Here is a 22,147-nt window from a genome sequence, read left to right as displayed (position 1 = left end):
TACCACTCTGAACTATATGAATAGAGACATGAGTGGACTCTCACTTTATGTGTCCCAGACAAGTATGTCCCTAGCCCTAAATAGCATTCTACCTTCAACTAGGATGATATCACAATACAGACAAGAAATGATTGATTTCAATAATTGCCTCTGCTTTTGGTGTTACTCCCGTGGGATCTAGTATCTGACAGCCTGGGAAGACATGGTTGACAGTCCATGCTGCTTCGCCAGACAGGGCCTGCACCTGTCTCCTCAAGGCATTCAGATACTGGCAAAGATACTTGCTTCGCCATAGTGCCCTTTTTAGCCAATGCCAAAATGACAAAACCTTTGATGTAAAGAAATCCACTAGAGACAAACTCACGGTCATGCTGTTGAATTCTAGGAGCCTAAACAGTAAACTGCACTCCCTGGAAGCACTCCTCAGCTTGGAAGATGCTGACATCTGTGCAGTCACTGATACGTGGTTTAAAGCCACATAGAGCACACCAGCCATATAAGACTGCAATGCCTTTCACATGTTCAGACTTCAAAACAAGCATGAGAGAACCAAAGGTGGAGGTGTATCCATCTTCATTAAATCCAAATACACCTCGAGACTGGTAAAACAGTATGAATCACTTGAGCTAATACAGGTCCAAATAGCTATATGCAAAATATCCTGCCACATCATTGCTAGCTCCAGGTCCCCCACCATGAACCAGTGGAAGCACACCTCCTACCTGGACTTACTAGATTTACTCAGTATACAGCCAAACACCTTAATCACTGAAGATTTCAACTATCCTTCCATCGATTGGGCGACTTACATGAGCACAAACACAATCACATGATCTCTTTGAGGTTGTTGGATTTTGTTAATTCAGATCACCTGGAACAGTATGTCTGCATCCCCACAAGGAGTTTAAATGTCGTAGACTTAGTGTTCACTAACATGGGTGGGATCACTGCACTACCCTGCTCTGTGTTACCTTCCCTGGTAATATAAAACAATAAATCAATCTTGTTTGAAATAAAAATCACACCTGATACCCCCAGTGGAACAGAAAAACTAAAAACATTTTTCCAAAGCAAGCTATAGCCTAATAAGTGATGGTATAAAAAGTTTCAAAGCCATTACCAACACAGCCAGCAATGACTGATATGCATTAGACTATACAAATGCCCTTTATAGCCACTTAAACTAATGTATTTACTTAGCTGTACCTGACAGGACTAAAACCAGGTCCTCCCAAATAAACAAGCAACACTTGTTGACTGTAAGTGTACATAAGTTATATAACAAAAGAAATAAACTGATATCTAAGAAGAAGGAGGAACTTAGTTAACAGAAGATGAATACCCATCACAGCTTAAACAAGCAAATCAGATATCTTGTAAAGTCCTCTAAGGCTAGTTATGGGATTAAGTTAGCATTTCTAGCTGAAGACAACCATAAGGCATTCTTTAGCTAAGTCCAAAACCTAAAAGGGAATGCCCAGCCATGTGCAGAACTTATAGTGGACAGTACCACTCACACTGTACCTGAGAAAATTGCCAACTTGCTAGATGACAGATTTGGCAATAACTCCCCCCCCCCCCCCCGTCCCCACCAGCCATATCCCAAAACATTCCTGACACCAGTCCTCTACCAAATTTCTCCAAAGAACAAGCACTTTCCAAGGCCAAAAACACAGCCTCTACGGTACCAGATAACATCCCAGGTTGCTTACTAAACAATCTATAACAAGACCTAGTGGAACCACTTGGCACTCTTCCCTAACCATAGCCTGAGCACTGGCTTTATTACAGCAGAGTGGAGAACAGCAGCAGTAATCCCCTTGCAATAAGGTGGTCCTGCAACTAACTCTGGAAACTATAGACCCATAAGTCTAATCCTCCTTCTCTGCAATGCCATGTAAAGAATCATCATGGACCTTATCAACAAGGATACTTGTAGCCTTCAAACTCTTGGCCTCACCCAGCTTTGTTTCATCAAGGGCGTATCTTGCTTACTAAAGCTGGTGGACTTCTGTGAGAATGCCACAAAAACCCTGGATGAGGGCAAAGTGGTACATACTGCCTATCTTGATTTAGCCAAGGCTTTTGACACAAATCCTCCACTCAGATACCATTGAGAAACTCTCACAGCTGGAGATTAACACATACATAACTAGATGGGTTGCCCACTGGCTCACTGATAGATTGCACACTGTCAAAGATGGGAAATCCTTCTACACCAGTAGACAAGGTACCAGTGGTGTACCCCAAGGGTCTGTATTGGGCCCTCTACTGTTTCAAATCTATTTCTCTGACATCCAGGAGAAAGTAGATAGCCTGTGACTTACCAAGTTTGTAGATAATTGCAAACTGGGTGCAATCATTGAGTCCTCCAACAATGTAAACATATTACAAAAAGGGCTGGCAGAGACAAATGATTGGTGCCAAAGTCATGGACTAAAGCTAAACACAAAAAATGTCTCATCATTCCTTGTAGAAAAGAAGAAGTCCCTGATAATTATGATATAGATAGCACCCCTCTAAGCTCAAACCCAATGGTGCAAGACTTGGGAACACAGGTTGATAGCAATCTAAACTTTGATCACAATGTGTCCATAGTGGTAAGGAATGGCTTGTACACTGTGTATACAGAAATAATAGCATTGCATCCAAGACTAAGGAGGTTATAACTCCACTGTACTCAACTCTTATCGGACTAATAATTGAGTATAATGCTTCATTCTGTATGTATCTCACCAGACACCTGCAGCAACTGAAGAGACCACTGATATTTCTCACCAAGAGAATCCAGGGCCTCCAAAAAGTGACTTACATAAAAACATTGAAAGCCCTGCCCCTGTACTCTGTATCATACAGGCTGCTGAGAGGTGACCTCTGCCTGGCCTACAGTGTAGTCTCTGACTCTGCCCTAATGGAAATGCTGCACATCTGAAAATCAAATGGGACAAAAGTCACTCATTCCAGGGATCTCAGTCTAGCCTGCAACTTTATCGAAACATGTTGGAGAGACAGATATATCTCTCAGAGATTGCCACTCTACTGGAATAAGCTCCTACTTCAAGTGAAGCAGAGCTCCTCAATAACCCTTTTTAAACACAACCTTGACAATTGGATGGGTGACCGTAAATTCATCCTGGGGGTGGCAACTACGTCCCTCATGGACTTGGGTAGTCAGTGCTGATCATAGAATTACTCTGCTAGCAACAACCATCTAACTATGGTCAATTAGGGTATGTTTTTTTACATGGCTAGGCTTGTAAAGTCCCTAGTGCCATTAGCCTAGTGACCCCCTATGAACCTATGAATGTATGAACACTATACTACCATTCACATATGCCCAGGATCATGTACTTTACAGCATCACCTGATACATGAGATCATTTTACATTTGATACCTTACACACCAAATCACACTCCAGTTGATCATTTCACCCACACAACATAGCATTTGTTTTTTTTTTTTTGTTTTTTTTTAAAGTTGCTTTTTATACACATATTCATCATCATCATCATCATCCCCTTTTTCCCATTTACATGGGGTCAGGGTATCGTATTAACTGTCGCCAACTCTCTCGATTCAGTGCCACTCTCCTGCCTTCTTCAACACTCATGCCTGACTGTCACAGATCTTCTTTCACACAATCCATCCACCTCTTTGCTGGATGTCCTTGCTTCCTCTTACCTTCTTCCTGTCTGTCCCAAATCTCCCTCACCAGATTGTCTTCTGCTTTTCTACACATGTGCCCATACCATCGTAATCTGTTTCTTTGATCTTTTCTGCAACTGGAGCTACTTTGGCTTCTGCTCTTATGTCCTCATTTCTTCGCCTGTCCCGCAGTGTGCATCCTACCACCTTTCTCAGGTACTTCATTTCCATCACCTCTAGCTTCTTCAACTGTTCTGCCTTTACTGCCCAGGTTTCTGTACCATACAGTAGCACTGGTCGCACCACTGTCTTGTACACCTTACTTTTCAGCTTCTTTGGCATTCTTCTGTCATATACTACACCTGATACTCTATGCCAGTTGGCTGCAGCCCCTCTGATTCTAGCTTTGACCTCTTCATTCAGACTACCCTTCTCCTCAACCACCCCTCCCATATACTTGAAGCTGTTTACCTGTTCCACTATCTTCCCATCTATCTCTATTCTCAGCTTCTTCTGATTTCCCCAATCTGCTGCCATTACTACTGTCTTATCTGTGCTTAGTTTCATCCCATGTGCCTTCAGATTTGCATTCCATTCTCCTATCCTTTGCTGAAGTTCTAGATCAGAGTCTGCCTGTACTGCCACATCATCTGCATACAGCAGCTTTGTTGCTCTGACCCCTCCAACCTGTTTGCTGATGTAGTCCATTACCAGTATAAACAGCAGTGGGCTCAGAGCTGAACCCTGGTGTACACCCACTCCCACTGGGAACCCCTCAGTGAGGCCAAACACTGTTCGTACTTGAGTCACTGGGTCCTTGTACATAGCCTGTACTAATTCTACCAATGTTTCTGGGACTTCAAACCACCACAGTACTGCCCAGATCAGCTTTCTTGGGACCTTGTCATATGCTTTCTCCAAGTCTAGGAAAGCCCAGTTTGACTCTCTCCTCTTCTCTAGTTTCTTCTCAAGTATCTGTCTCAATGCAAACATCGGGTCAATTGTGCTGCATCCTGATCTGAATCCGAACTGTTCATCTCCCATCTTACATTCTGCTATTCTGTGTATCCATTTATCAATCACCCTCTCCAGAACTTTCATGCAATGTGGTAGGAGTTTGACGCCTCTGTACTGTCCACAATTGTGGATGTCCCCTTTGTTCTTGTACACTGGCATGAGTATGCTTATTCTCCAGTCATCTGGAATACGCCTTTCTCTCCACACTGCAATTAGTACCCTCAGGAGCCATTTTTCCCCTAGCTCACCCAGCATCTTTATCATATCTGCTGTGACCTCATCTGAGCCTGCTGCTTTCCCTGACTTCATTTACCTTAGTGCTACTCTTACTTCTTCTAAGCTGGGCTCCTCTTCTACTCTCATTGTAGGCTGTTTCTGGGGCAGTACCGCTTCTGTGGGGTTTTCTTCATTCAGAAGCTGCTGGAAATACTCCTTCCATCTGCCTTTGATGTCCTGTAGGCTGGTTAGCAGGTTGTTGCTGGAATCCCTTATGAAGGGTGTCTGACTATCTTCTTTATCTTTCTGTCTTTGCCTTGCAACCTGGTATAGTTTCTTTGTGCCCCTTACTGAGTCACTTTCCAGAAGCTGATAGAGTGCCTCTGATGCCCTATTCTTTGCTATTGCAACTTCTTTCTTAGTTTCTTTATTAGCCAACCAGTAGTCCTTCCTAGCTTGGTCAGTCTTTTCAATCTCCCACTTCTTCCTGCACTCCTTCTTTCTTTTGATGACTTCCTGGACTTCTGCATTCCACCACCAGCTTTCCTTATGTACCTTATTTCCAAACCTGGCTCGGCCACATATCTTTTCTGTAGTCTTAACACATGCTGTTTTAGCCACTGCCATTCTTCTTAAACTCCACCTATTTCCTTCTCTTCTTGGGGTGCTAGAGCCCTGAGTAATTCCCTGAACTGTTGTACTTTCTCTCCAGTCAACTTCCAGGTCTTCAATCTGGTCTCTGTTGACCTTAGAGCCTTCTCTGACCACTGCTTGCAGCTGATTGTGGCAACTAGTGGCTTATGCTGTGAGCCAGATGTTTCACTGGGGATGACTTTGCAATCATGGATTCTACCCCAGTGTCTTTTCCTTACTAGGAGGAAGTCTACCTGAGTTGCATGTTGGCTACTCTTGTATGTGATTTTGTGACTGTCTCTCTTTCTGAACCATGTGTTGGCTACTATCAAGCCATTTGCCAGACAGAAGTCTAGAATGGCTTCTCCTTCTTTATTCCTGTTGCTCCACCCATGTGGACCCAGGCAGTCCTCATATCCTGTTCTGTCTGTCCCAATATGTGCATTTAAGTCACCCATTATCAACACCAATTCATGTTGTCCTGCTTTATCTAGTAGGTCCTGCAACTGCTGTCTGAATGCACTCTTTTCCTCACTATCACAACCCTGCTGTGGGGCATAGGCTGAGATTATGAATACTGTCCTATCATTACACTGGAGTCTGATTGCCATGAGTCTGTCATTAATTCTGATGATATCCCTCACTGACTTCTGAAGTCTCTGTCTCACCACAATTCCTACACCATTTCTAGCCTGTCCACCACCTGAGTAGTAGGATGTCCAGCCTCCTCTGTATCATCATGTCACCCACTTCTAAGCTGCGACCTGTCAGTGAACCTACATTAAGCGTACCGATTCTTAGTTCATGTTTGGCAGGTTGGTTGGTTTTATGTCCAGTTTTCACTCAACAGAGCTATCCCAGGTAACCCAGGCTGGGCAACTAGACACCGGCCAGCCAGTAGCCTATAGACCCAGGGCTGCTGGGTTTTTATGGCGGGCACACACTGGCCAATAAGGGCACATATACCCCTCCCACCATTAGCATGGGTCCCTGGCGTGGGTCAGAGAGTAGGCCAGGTCCTCAACCCACTTATCACTGGTAACTACCCATGCCCATTTTTTGGCGACAGTCAACATGACCGAATCACCTAGAGCCATATTTTACACTGTCGAGTGGCTAGCCCTGCCACGGCGTGCAGTTTGTGTAAGTTTTATACACATATTGCCCCTGATGAAAATGAATGTAAACAACATATTAAACATCTTGTAGTTATTTACAAGATAATAATATTTTATACATTACAGACTCATTTTAATCCATAATTTTTCAGTCCCTAGAATCACACTCATACTTTCCATATATCTGTCTGGTTTCCTCAGCGGTGTTCCATACTTGGAGTATTTGATGGAAGGACATATACTGGATATCATATCATTCTTTTTTTATAGATATTTCAGTTCTATGTTTTGACATAGATATAATTTTAGTATCTTCTCTCCATCTCTTGACTATCACAGCTCTCACCTTCTTTAGTTATTTTTTCAGTAAAAGTAGGCACAGGTATTACATGTGATAGAAGCATTGATAAGGACAAGTCAGACTGGAAAAAGTTCTATAGTAAATCTTTCTTAATTAGCTCCACGGAATGTGAGCCCTACAAAGGCAGACACAGCCTCTCATATTACATATAGTATTACAAAACAGGCTAATAAAGTCTGCTGATAGTCTCAGAAAAACAGGCACTTTCGATGACCAAAGTGTACGTCAGTCTATTAGATAGACTGGATGAAGATCAGGCAAAAGTATTTTCTTCAATATAGTTCTATAGTGGTAGATCATGGTGTGGCATTTGTTAAAAATGAAAATAAAAATAAAAAAAATTTTAATTAAGAATGAAGTTCCACAGGCTGCAGAGCTGGTAAACTTTCATAGGTCTTTTAGGAATATTCAAATAAAGAACTAACCTATAAGCTTTGAGATTAGCTCCTTATTTTTCCATCCCTGGACCATCCCACCATTGTCTGTAACTACCTTTAAATAAATTACCTGTTGAATGTAATGCCACGGTGGTACAGTGGTAGCGTTGTCGCCTTCCAGCAAGAGGTTTTCCTGTTCAATTCTTGGCTGGAGCACCTTCTGTGTGGAGTCTGCATGTCTGTCCCGCGGTCAAGTTGTGTTTGAAAGATGTGTGAATAAGCATGCCTTTGTTTAAGATTGGGCATCAGGCTGGTACCTTGGCACCATAAAAATCTACTGCCAATCATTAGTGGACTGGAGTTCCGATGTGGTGTCCCCTAACCGGGAAAAGCCAAAAGAAGAAGAACAGCAACCTGTTGAATGCAATGTATTATGACAAGAACACTTTTCCAGCAACCTGCTTAACTGAATAAACTACTTGGAATGTCAGCAAGGCATCTTTATTCCTTCCACAACCATTCTGACTTGTATATATCTACTGTATTTCTTTTTTTTTTTTTTTGGGAATCACTGTCAGACAAAAATCAGGCACCCCGTCTTGAAAACATAGACTTTAGTGCAATATCACACTAGTTCATGATGTTTATGCCAGTATGATTATTTAAGCGTACTTGAGAAAATAATAAATGCATATCAGATACAGGATATCTCTGTCATGAAACAAAATTATTCCATTGTGACTTTTTAGCTGATTAAAATCTGTATGTGTTTTCCTCTAGATTTTGCCATGGTATGCACTTAAAATGACACACACTGTGAAAGAATATTTTAACTCCATGTATCATATCTCTTGCTCGCTCAGTTTGTTTTTACTCATTGTTCTTAAATGTGATTAATGTATCTTCTTAAGACCTTGTTTTCTCATCTGTTTAGGGATCTGTTTTTTTTTGAAAGGGGAGCAGATATGAACATTAAGCGCTGAACACAACCCATTTTTTTTCTTTGCGAAAGAACATATTAGTTTCCTTATTGACATTTTTTTTAACTCAGGCCAGACTTTCATTGTAACACCTTCTTCTGTTGCTTACTGCAGTATTATCAATAGATTACTATCTATTACCAGGTCAATAGAGTACCTGAGCTGAGCATGAAATTGATCAATATTGATCAGTGCACTACTCCGGTAAAAATATGAATAAATAGATTCGCTAGATATTTTTCCATCAACTGTTCTTGCTTCTTTGGAAGCTATGGTCTGCTTCATACATTTGCTATATTTTGCTCTTTGTGGCATTTGTATTCCACTTTTACATAATATTCATATAGATTAAGCAACATGCTCTGCAATTTCTCATTTGATTCATAAAATGACTAACTGAACATTTTTTGCAAGGATTTGTGATCTGTCTCCACCTAAATGTGTTTACTATAGGCACACTCATGAACTTTCTCACATCCACATACTATTACTAAAAATTTCTTTATCCCTTGACAGATGTATATTCTTTTTTAATCCCATTGCATGTTGATTGGAATTTGGCACATATTTGCAGAGCAACTTTCTCTATCCATCGCAGCATGTTTATGTTGGCGCAGGTATAAATATTTAGCAGAGCATGACAGAGCTATTCATGTTCAATGCCTTATTAGATGCAAACTTTGTAAGACAGTATCATTCCTAGAAACTTCTGTAATGCCAGCCAGTTTATTATTTATTTATTTATTGCTGGCCTTAGTATTTGGATGACAGTTATGATTTTTCTACAGCAGTTCCCAGTCCATCTGACATTAGAACATGCCCAAGACATTTCAGACATATCACCCTTATATTAAATCTGCTCGCATTTAACTGAAAATTATATTTTGTTCATCTATGAAGGAAATGTTTTGGAAGTCAGTCATGGTCTTCATATGTCTGTTTGCAAACTAGTAGACCATTAGTTATGTTTGTACCACCTACCAAATCTTTACTTAAATGAGAAAATATCAAATGGATATGCAAGGAATCTGTATTTTTGTAATTGCATAGTAAATATACACAAACTGTACATTTCTTTATCTATCCTTACCTACTCAAAACCCTACTTAATATTTGCCATTCTAGACAACAATTTTTTGAATGTTGAGCAACAGGTAATTCTCCATCATAATCACTTTATTCCAATATTGGAGATGAATGCATTTGCATTTTTTTTTAGTCCTGAATGCTTCTCAGTGGAAGCTAAGCTTTGCACTCATTTTAATTGCTGTCTTGATTTATTTTTGAGAAATAATGGTACAGTGACACTGACATTGACCTCCAGATGCTTCAGTTTCCTCCCGCATTTTGGAGACATGCAGTAGGTGGATTGAAAACTCTAAATCGGCCATTGATACTGCATTAGAATTTATTGTTATGTGTTAGTCATGCAACAGGTCATTGTAGTAAATGGATGATGGACATTAAACAGGTTGGCATAAGGTGTTTAAGTCATAAACAAGATATGCAGACTTGAGTATCACCAAGAGAAATTGGTTTGGCTTAAAATGGCCCACAGAGAGTTAGCCTAGTACTTACCATTCAATTTATAGCACTTTTCCTGGTGTTAGAACCAATCATAACAGTGTTTTGGGGGCATGCCTAATAACTGTTACATTCTCCACTAAGTGCTGATAAGATCAAATCTCATGATAGGGCTGGAAGTGGACAGTGCTTGCTGAGAAAGAGAAATGTCAGAAGGTAAAATAGTTTTGTTATTGCATACTATCACTCTCAACTGCCCCTGAGTTTGTCTTATATTTTTGCTCTGTCCCTCATAAAATGTTTGATTTTCTGTTAAATCACTTGGGATTACAATCAGTCAATAAAGACAATCATTCTGGTTTCTTACTTCTTATTGTTCATAAAATTTATGTTAAGGTTAATCATTTTGTTCTGTTAAACGCTTTTGCTGATTTTAATAGTTTTGGTCCCCCTCTATTTTTGGGTTTGTCTAGAATTCTTAAGCAAAGAAGCTGAGAGGTATGTGTTGTCAGTTTGACAACAGCCACTAAGTGCTTTACCTGATGAACATGAGGTTGTTCCAAGAAATCTCATTACTTGCCACTACATTTATGACTTTCCACATTTTTCCTTATCATCTAATCCTTTTTCTTATAGCCTTACCTTTGTTTTTTGGCAGATTCAGTGGCTGTCTGATTTGTGTCTACCTCTGGTATGATTTCCATTCCTGTTAGACATAGGAATGTTTCTGCTAAACTAAACAGAAAGGTAATCTTAGACTTGCTCTCCTCATGTTTTAAAAGTGTCACTAATTTTGGATCTGATGAGGTCAGCAGATATGCAGTCCCATGACTGTAGGTCTATACATGTAATCAATTCCGAGGAGGCCGATACCTCCTTCAGAGCGTGGAGTATGTAATCTTGTTATACAATGCTTTTTATATGTTATTTGATAAGGGTGAAGCATTTTTCTTGTTTTTCTGTCCAGGTGGTCCTTTACTTTTTGGGGACAGTCAATCACACTAAACCTGCAAGTAAGAACAGGAAGAGCAAATTGATTTATAGACTTATTCCTAGATGTCAAGGCTGTTTTCAATATTAGTTTTCTGAAGTATTCCTTCCTGAGCTTTATTCACATTTTTCATGTCTTATTGCTGATCCTTCATCATATCCCAAATATTTATACACTCCTTCCTGATCAAGTTCTTTTATATCACATTCCTGTCCCAGACTGATATTTTCTTGGTACTGCAAATTTCCTGCTTTAAATGTTAAGTTTTGTACATTTGCCAAGACCAAATGTTATACTTCTATCATCTAAGAAAGTTTTAACAACTTGCAGTTATGCTTTCTCCTCATCTGATGAGCTATACAATTTGAAGTCACCCACAAAAAGTAGATGAGAAGTCTTCAAACAAGGTTGTTTTCTAGGAGCTAAATTTTAACCAAGACCCAGTCTGTTAAGTAAACAGCTTAATGGGTTAAGGGCAAGACAGAACAACAACAGTGACAAAGAAACACCCTGGGATATCCCCTTTGAAATGTTATCTCTGGGATAATAATTTGCACTTTGTCATGGCTTAACTGCAAAGTGGTTTGCCACTGTTTCATGCTCACGTTAATGGAATTGATCAGCATACAATGTATCTTATAAATCTGTAACATACCTCTCAATCTCTTAGAGCAAGAAATCTGGACAAAGCCATAAATAAAAGTGGGACAATGGTCCAAAAATAGGGACACTTTTTAAATATTGCTTTTACAAACTTAGAAAGTTGTGCATTAGCATGAATTTTCTGAAGGGTATGATGTCTGACACTCAAATGTCTGTCATTATTTTCTAACTTCAGTCTTTAATGATTTGCCAATAATTCACCAGAAAACCGCAATTTTATGAAAAACAGACCAAAAATATGAGGCACAAAGCGGGGCATTCTGTGAAAATCTGGACAGTTGAGAGGTATGATCTGTAAGCACTTCGTTATACATGAATGTGGGATGCTGTCAGATTTTTGTAATCTATCCATGGCATACTTAGAGTATTTTCCTTTTTACCATTCTCCGTTATGACTTTATTTAGCAGCAAATGATCACTTGTTTCATATAACATTCTTTTGTTATTCTTTTGTTGTGTTGCCATGACTGAGTTTTCTTCTAAATGACGATAAACTGTCTGCATTAATTCCAGTAAATAGTTTGCACATCATCGATAGGCAAGTTTTTGGCCTATAGTCATTAGGATGGCTTACAGGTTCGCTCTTAAGGAGGAGTTTCATTTTTCCTGTTGCAAACCAGGTTGATGTTTGTTAAATAAATTGTTAAAATTAGACTGTAAAAATCATTAGGCATTTTAAAATGACAGTCAATAACAGACAGTAATGCAGGAAACTCAAGTATCTACTATACGTATACTCTAATGTACATTAGGAGGCAAAAAACCATACACAAACTTGTACAGAATTTTGTCTAACTTTATTCAGGGAATACCTGCCATTTTATATGTTTTACAATCAGCTTTTGCCCACCTCACTGACGTGGTCAGTGACAGGGTCTTTACATCATAGTAACTTATGAAAAAGTGCTGAGATAGTGTTTTTCAAAAATCTTTTTCCCATGAGAATATTACAGCCTTGCAAGCACCTGGTCAATCACAATGTCCTTCCGAGGATGTAGCCAATTCAAGGCTCTTAGATTAGTTCGAATACAATGGATGCATGTCTTCTTTAATACTTCTCTTTGTCTCTTTCTTGTTCACCAGATGGGCATTATCTCTGATAGTGCGCACAAGGCCATTCTTCTGGTGGAAGCAGGAAAAGATACATATGCACACAGATTCATTATTTTCTAACTTTGCAAAATAATCTCTCACTGACAGACATGAGCCAGCCGAGCTGGCTACTGTCAGGGTCAAGTTTCTAATCACACTGCAGCTATGCTTCAAGCAATAATATGCAAGTTCATTTCTACTATTATTCTAGTAAAACAGAATTAAATGCATTACATATTATACTATTTTTCAACCTTTGCTCTTCATATAGATTTGAGCACATTTATTCCTGTCTAAAGCACACATTTCCCTAACAGTTTATAGATGTTTGAATACATATTTTTCTGACATTCTCCCTCCTGTTAATGCATTTCATTCTATTAGAAACATAAACAATATTATTTCATTTTTTAGCTTTTTCCCTTTGAGGACATTCAGCTAAGCTAGTCATTGGTTTTATATTTCAGAAAAAGCATCATCTGAAATTAATCTTTCAATTTCAACACTTTGGTAAAAAGTTTCAGTAACAGATATATCAACAAATTTTTGATTAATCTTTTCATGCAGGGAATTTCACAGTAAACACATGCTCCTATTAGGAGTATACCCACACAAATAGCAATTAAATGTTTAATAGGATGGAACCCCACCCCCCAAACAGATTCTGGAAAAAGTCCGTCAGTGGGTCTGGGCCTGGTTTAGTCATTGCTGATACTTGCTGAATTACCTCTAGGTGGTCATTGATTTCATGTTGGTTGTCTGGAATGTACGCACAGCATTCTTCTTCGTGTACCACCTCTTGCCGCTAGGGTGAAGTAAAGAGCCATTCGATTTTGTAGCACAACAGTTTTTATTGCATTCAGTTCATCAGTCACCAATTCTAGGGTGGAAAAGTTGCATTGCTCATGGCTTTTGACAGCTTCCTCAGCTCCCAGATCGATTTGACTGCTCCATAGGCTGGTGGTATTCCTGCCCTGGATATAACACTGTTGCCCAAGTCCATATGAGTCAATTTACTTTTGTCTTTCACTGAATTATGGTCTTTTCAACCAGCTTCGATTTTACCAACTGGATTCACAGGTTTCTTAACCGGACCTTCAGATTTTCGAGCTGTTTTCCTTACGTTTCGTATCTTACCCAAAGGTAATTCTGCAGTATGTCTTATTGCTGAAACCAGATAACCCAAAAAACAACTGCCGGACCAATTCTCAGGTAACCATTCATATGCCTTTTTCCCACAAATAAAATCATTACTTTGGTACTAATACGTGTTATCCCTGCATGAAACATTTTTTTATCTTTAATAGACAATTGCTTAGTTAAGACTGGATTGTCACATACTGCATTTAATGTAGTTTTCATTGAACTCAGATATGAATCATAGTTAGTATCACAAACAGTACCCCCACTTTTGACTTTAATGTAACATTTATAAGACATTATTATATTACCATTACTCCAGCCCACCTGGAGGGTATCACTTTTGTAGAAACATACAACTCCTTTTTGTGTGACAGGTAAAAATAAAGCTATTTTGTCCTGTGATCTCACAGTTCCTGTATCAAGAAAACTTTTTCAAGTCTCATTTTATTCCCAGAGGGACAGTGGACATTAACAGTCTCTTATATGTTGTTGGTATAGCTGTACAAACCCAGCAATTTGAAAAGTTTATAGTCTCTGTATACACTTGCTTCATGGCCAGGTATGTGTTAAAGTTTGGATGCCAGTCTATAAACAGTTCATCACGTCTTCTCACTTTCACTCGTGTGGTTGAGTGCAGGGAAAAACCACAATAAGAGAAAAATTGTCATATTTAGTCAACAAATGCACTGCCAAAGAAAATAATTATGCAATAGTTCTTGGGTTGCTCTGCTTTTTGTTTGCTTTACTCTTGGCCATTTTGCCCTTGTGTATCAGTCACAAAGTTTTTATTCAGCTGAAAGTTCTTTTGTCTGAAAAAGAGTTAAACTGCAAAACAGATTTATTTATTAACAGTTTTTTTATATAATTAGCTAATGAACTGTCAGCCTCCTGCTCTGCAGGCATGAGAGCTTTCCACTGTGGCACATAATATGCCCTTCCAAATACTACTTCAAAGGGGATCAAACCCTTTACATTTGTTACTGTTTTCATGCTCAGCAATGCTAGAGGTAAACAGCAAATCCAATTCTTCTGAGTCTCACTCATCAACTTCCTTAACTTGTTTTTTAAAATCCCATTGTACCTCTCCACCAGTCCTGCTGACTGTGGGTGGTAAGCACAGTGATTCCTTAAGGAAATCCCAAAAAAATCTCCCAAGTTGTTGAATTGTCTGATTGACAAAATGTGTCCCATTGTCACTATAGATTCTTTCCGGTATGCCAAATCTAGGAATTATTTCCTTTACTAGGGCCTTTGCCACTGTTGCTGCATCCGGATTCCTGGTTGGAAAAGCTTCTACCCATTTTGAAAACATATCTATGATCACTAAACAGTATTTCTTTCCTTCACATTTATTTAACTCTATGAAGTCCATACAAATAGTATGGAATGGATATGGTGGTGTAGGGAAACTCCCTTGCTTGTTTTTAAATGCTCCTTGTGCATGGTGCTTGTTACAAGTATGACAAGCTGCACAAAATTTAATTTTATTGTATAATTTATGTATCCATATATTTGGAATATTCTATTTACTAACTGTACCATCCCCCCTGTTGAGACATGGCTCTGCCCATGGCTCAACAAAGCTGCATATCTAAATAATTAGACGGTAATATTGTTTTTTTCCTTTGGAAATGTACAGTCCATTTTCAAAAATTGCACCTTGTTTTACCCAGTTTTGTTTTTCTGCTTTTGTAGTAAGCATTTGCATTGTTTTTAACATGTCTAAATCTAAAATCTCAAAGGGTTGTAATTTTTCATTTAAAAATAAAGTTTTTGAGTCTGAGGCTGCTTGCTTTGCAGCTGCATCAGCTCGTGCATTACCTTTTGAAATCTTATTCTGTTGTTTTGTATGAGCTACACATTTACAAATAGCTACTTTGGTAGGCAACTGAATAGATTCTAATAGCTCCAAAATAAATTACGCATGATTAATAGGTTTTTTACTGGATGTAATCATCCCTCTATTTTCTTTATTGTTGTGCAAACACATGCACTGTAGAAAAAGCATACTGATTATCAGTATATATGTTCACTTTTTTGCCTTTTACTAAAATACATGCTCCTGTCAAAACTACCAGTTCTGCTGCTTGAGCATACAAGTTGTGTGGCAAAGTTTGTGCTTCTAAATTTTTAGTGTCTGTAACTACTGCATACCCCACCAGATTTTTCCCTGTAGGACCCCTTCTGCATGAGCCATCCACGTAATATGTCACCTCAGCATCATCCAAGGGCATATCTGTAAGATCTTGTCTAGGTAAAGCTAACTGTTCATATGAGGTTGACTCAGCAGTATGGTCATACATGAAAGATGTCTAGCAGGAGAAAGGTATGCAACTTTTCTTGTAGCAGAATTATTGCAACTGCATGAGGCATTCTCAATGTGAGAGGGTGGAATAACACCACTGAGGCTGAAGCCTGCACTGCCATTGCTGCTGCAACTACTGCTTGTACACAGTGAGGCAAAGATTGCACCACTGGGTCTAACTGTGATGAATAGTAAGCTATGGGGCATTGCTTATCCCCATGTTGTTGCTTTAATACTGATGTCATGTACCATTGCTTACAATCTATGGTCTAAAAAAAAAAACGTTTGTGATAACTTGGAAGTCTTAAAACTAATGAAGAAGCTATTAACTGCTTCAACCTGCAGAAAGCCATTTCTGCTTTTGTTTTTCATTGTAAAATAATTTGGTACCCAGCTTCAACAAAAATTAGTTGTACCTAAGAAAGACATTATTTCTTTTTTAGTTGTTGGTTTGGGTGCTTGCAAAATTGCTGTTTTTTTTTTTTTCTCTTTCCCATTATCTAGTATTTTACCTTTATTGAATATCACATATCCCAGGTATCTAACCTGTGTTTTTTTTTTTTCCCAAAGTTGTAACTTACTTTTGTTTACTTTGTGTCCTTGTATTACTAAAAATTTTAATAATGCTACTGTATCCACCCTGCACTGCTGCTGGGTGCTGCTAGCAAGATGTCATTTACATAAAGTAAAATTTGACTACCTCCTGGTGGGGTAGACCCTGCCAGGTTGCTAGCCATTTTTTGTGCAAATATTATTGGGCTCTCACAATATCCCTGTGGTAGTCGAGTATATGTATACCTTTTACCCTGAAATGTAAATGCAAACCAATATTGACTATCAGGATGTATAGGTATTGAAAAGAAAGCATTGCTTATATCTACCACAGTAAAATACTTCTGTTGTGGCTTTAAATCATTTAACAAGGTATGTGGGTCTGGCACCGTAGGTGCTCTAGGTATTACTGCATTATTTACAGCTCATAAATCTTGTACCATCTGCCATTCCCCGTTTGCTTTTTTAACAGGAAATAGGTCTATCACATGGTGAATCAGGAGATTCTACCAGTACTCCTTTTTTGAGTAATGCTGCTTATTATAGGCTTAATTTTTACTTTTGCATTCTTTTCCAAAATGTATTGTCTTTTCTGTGGTCTAAAAGCTGACTTTGGGGTAATTGTAACTGGTCCTGCTGTTTGAATAAGCCCTACATCTAACTTGCCTGTTGACCACAGAGTTGTTGGAATTTTACACAAGGCCTCTTCTTTTTCTTTTAATAAAAATGCTAATCAGCTGTCCTTACTAGATTGCAAGTGTACAGCTGTATGTGTCTGTGTCAACCAATTCAGTTTTTTGTTTTTGTATCCCTTGTTTTGACATTTTTAAATCAGTCTGTTTTCCCATTTTGTTACCTTTTTTTTCTAAGTCTGCCCATTTAACACTTTTGTTTTTTGTCAAGCTGACATGTGGCAGTCTATTGGACTTATACAATCTCATGAACTCCTGAGGTAATGAACAGCTTACTACACTGTTTCCCTCAGTATCCCAACATAAAGTTCGTAATATTAATCTGTCAGCAGGATTCTTACTTATATTCCTTATCAGGTCCTGGTGTGCTACAGTAGTATAGAGTACAATGTAACAAGTGCTGCTGATCAGTGTCAAGGGAGGGTACCTTACTGATGGCTACGTTTATCAGTTCTTTGGTTACTGCCCTTGGACCAGTCATAACTAGGTCCTGGCTGTACCAATAATAGGCTTCACCCTCTGATCACACCACAAGAGCATCCATTTGTCTTTGTGCTTCCATACCCTGCATGGTAGGAACTACTGCTATGCCAAATATCTGCACAAGGTCTCTTCCCAGGAAGTTTACTGGATATTTTGCAGAAACTACAATTTTACTTTTCTGAGTCATACCTGAAACAGGGTCAGTTATTGCTATATTATGGGAAAGTGGTTCCCTGTATAGCTGTCCATTTGCTGCTTTTACTAATATATAATCAGGTGATTCAGAATGTTTTGGTAACTTGGAGGGGTGTATCAAAGTCCGTGACGCTCCTGAGTCACACAGGAATTTGACTTTTCTTCCCTCCACCAGAAGTGTTACTTCTGGTTTTGTATCTGCTAGGTAGAGCTCCAGGCTCAACAATGCTAAATCTAAAATTTTATTTCCATTTTTATCCTCTACATCTGTTTGTACTTCCTTTATTCCCTCTACTACATTCACATTTTCTTTTTGTTTATTAACCTTTCCTGATGATTTTTGGTTATTATCACTATCATATAGTCAGTCCACATCTCCTTTATCTTCTGTCATTGCTTTCTTATTTTGTTTATAGTCTCTAGCTAGATGCCCTTTTTATCTGACTGTAATACAAATACTTCAGCTCCGTCTTCAGCAGTGAAGACTTGTGCCTTTTTTTCTTTTTACTATTAAAGTGTCTTTCAGTACGTCTAGCATACTCAAGTAAGGCTTGCAGCCTGCTTGTTCAGTGATCTATCATATGCCTTGTAATAAAGCTACTGACAGAGGCAATGCAACCTTTTAAAAATGTATTTTTTAAATTGTTGTTTAAAGCATTCTAATAATCTAGCATAATATCCATCTATTGTCTCATTTTCCTGTTGTATGCATTAATTAATGCAAGTCCAGTCTGCTCTAAGTTTTCATTTTTCAGAGATTCTGTCTGTCAGACCTTTCACTCTGCTGTCTAAAAATGTTTCAGAATTTTTTAAGCTTCTGTTTTTTTTTTTTACAATTTGCTTCCTCAATCCACCTGTGTGCTTGAGGTATGCCTAGTTGGTGCTGTTTTTTTTTTGCCTGACGCCCTGCATCAGATTAAAGCTTGTTTAAGGAGTTTAACTAGTGAAAGTTTATCTAGTTTACTATCAAATTTATAGTTGTTAACACATTTTGCAAAATATCTCACATTATCTGCTTACTGCAATTGCATATGCTTCACATTATCCGTTAGGGGCGGATCTCGTGATCTCTTAGTGCACTGATCTCCCATGTCTTAAAAAGACTGTTACGTAACCCTTCTCTTGTACCACGTGGTATCTTATTTCCCCATATCCACAGTAGTGTCTAGAATGACTGTTTACTTTGCTTTGTTATTCCCTGATCTATGACTCAAGATACAATACTTCGACTCTCTCTCCCTGCTATCACAAACCTTAGCAATAGCACAGTGTAACCTGGTCCCTGATCTAAAACAAAGACAAAGAGGGAAATTCTTCTTACCTGAGCCTCCCGCTTTATGACTGTCTTTTTTTTCTTGGGGCCCAGTCTTCCGCTTTTCAGCCACAGATCAGAAAGTGGACAGCCTCTTTACACACAACAATTCAGTCGGAGGTCTTTTCACTTTAAGAAGAACCATTTTGTTTTGGCAGCTTCTCCTGCGCAGATTTATAACCACCCATGCACTCTGTGACCTGCAGCTTACCAAGGGAATTCCGGCACGATTAGGACCAAAATGTTAAATAAATTGTTAAAATTAGACTGTAAAAATCATTAGGCATTTTAAAATGACAGTCAATAACAGACAGTAATGCAGGAAACTCAAGTATCTACTATACGTATACTCTAATGTACATTAGGAGGCAAAAAACCATACACAAACTTGTACAGAATTTTGTCTAACTTTATTCAGGGAATACCTGCCATTTTATATGTTTTACAATCAGCTTTTGCCCACCTCACTGACGTGGTCAGTGACAGGGTCTTTACATCATAGTAACTTATGAAAAAGTGCTGAGATAGTGTTTTTCAAAAATCTTTTTCCCATGAGAATATTACAGCCTTGCAAGCACCTGGTCAATCACAATGTCCTTCCGAGGATGTAGCCAATTCAAGGCTCTTAGATTAGTTCGAATACAATGGATGCATGTCTTCTTTAATACTTCTCTTTGTCTCTTTCTTGTTCACCAGATGGGCATTATCTCTGATAGTGCGCACAAGGCCATTCTTCTGGTGGAAGCAGGAAAAGATACATATGCACACAGATTCATTATTTTCTAACTTTGCAAAATAATCTCTCACTGACAGACATGAGCCAGCCGAGCTGGCTACTGTCAGGGTCAAGTTTCTAATCACACTGCAGCTATGCTTCAAGCAATAATATGCAAGTTCATTTCTACTATTATTCTAGTAAAACAGAATTAAATGCATTACATATTATACTATTTTTCAACCTTTGCTCTTCATATAGATTTGAGCACATTTATTCCTGTCTAAAGCACACATTTCCCTAACAGTTTATAGATGTTTGAATACATATTTTTCTGACAATGTTGTTTGGGATGGGCATATAAGCAATTCTTACTTAGGGCTAACTCTTTGTGTAAATATGTTAATACTTTTAGCTAGAATTTAAGTATTAAATCTTGGCCTGGAGTTTTCCATTTAGGAGCTTTCCTTAATTTTTCTTTCAATTTGATGGCAGTGGTAGGGTGGCACAGTGGCACCGAGGATAGCATTGGTGTCTCACAGTAAGAGGTTCTTTGGTTTGATTCCCAGCTGGAGTACCTTCTGTGTGGAGATTGCATGTGCTCTGTGTGTTTGTGTGAGTTTGCTACAGATGCTTCAGTTTCATCCCCTTTTCAAAGACATGCAGTAGGTGGATTGAACACTCTAAATTGGCCATAGGTATGAGTGTGTGTGTTGTGGAATAACTACTGCAACAGAGCTAGCCACCTGGAGGTGAAAACATTGTTTCTAGATGATTGGTACCATTGAGGTGACACCTCTACCCCATGTGCAAAATTTGGAAAAAGGGGTTATTATGGATTGATGGATTCTCCGGCTATTACTTCATCCCATTTTATATCCTGTAAATGTGAACACCATATTGTTTCTTTTAAATTTTCTACTCATTCAGCATCTTTGTTTTGTTCCACAGGGTCTTCTTAAATGTTTTTCCAAAGTGTGTTTACTTCCTCTGTTTTGGTGGTGTTTCTGTTCATTTTGAATTGTTTTCCTATTTCTCTATAAAACTTGTCTGGGTCATCAATTAATTGTTTATTTTGTACATTTCCTTTATATTTATCCGCATATCTTTTACATTTTTCTGCCTGTCCTGATATCTTTAGTTTATTTCTTTGCAACAGTGTATTACATATCCTGGTCTGTTCTGATACAGTGTGTTGCTTTTACCATGTCTATCTTTCTAGGTATTTTTGTTGATCTGTTTTCTCTTCTGTTTGCTTCTAACAGTGATACGTCTAGTCTTAATTGCTTAATAATTTTTTCTGTTCAGTGCTTCCATGATGGCATTTTATCCCCCCCCCCCCATTGCTCTATGTTTTTGTGGTAAGACACTCTATTATTAATTTAACTGCACAGTACGATATCCTATTTTCTTCTGTTATATCACCTAAAGTTCTGTTAATAGTCTTGATTAGGGTGTTCATCTGTTTTATCCAACGTCTAACATTTTGGATCTTCTTTACTTTCTTTAATATATTTTTTTCATTGATCATAATATGTCTAACTATTTCTATCAAATCAAGCAACTCTTCCCATAGAACATTTTCTTCTAGACTGAGAATGTTTTCTTTGCTCTCTGTTTCCTGTGGGCATTCTATAGTAAGATCCAGATTTTTTTTTTTTGTGATATACTATCTCTTTAGCTGGAAACTGCATCATCTACTGAGCCTTCATATGGGAATTCATTGGCCCATCACTCCATTACATTGTCTGTGTTGGAGTTGCCACTGTTTCCTGCACCTTCCCTTGCTGTTCAACTCCAACTGACCTTTTCTACTAGTTTCCTACTAAAGGCTGCAGAAGATAATTATGTGGTAAGTTATCAGATCCTTCACATTCCACCTGTTTCCCCTCAGTCTGGGAACTAATGTTTCGATTATGCAGTGGCATTGACTGAATGGGATATTCTACACTAAATACTTCATTTCACAGGTAATCCATAACTTCATTTTTCTATTTCTTTAACCTCACAACTACCAATCCTCATTTCTACTTCCCCCTTTGTTTTCTTATTTTTGTATTGTGAAATGTTCCATATCTTGGTGCCTTTGCCTGCATTTCTCTTCAAATATCTTTGGTGCTGCTTTTTTGTAT

The sequence above is a fragment of the Protopterus annectens genome, chromosome 1.part2, assembly GCF_019279795.1.
Source record: "Protopterus annectens isolate FY-2018-M chromosome 1.part2, PAN1.0, whole genome shotgun sequence".
Classification (NCBI taxonomy): domain Eukaryota; kingdom Metazoa; phylum Chordata; order Ceratodontiformes; family Protopteridae; genus Protopterus; species Protopterus annectens.
This window is presented reverse-complemented; position numbering follows the sequence as displayed.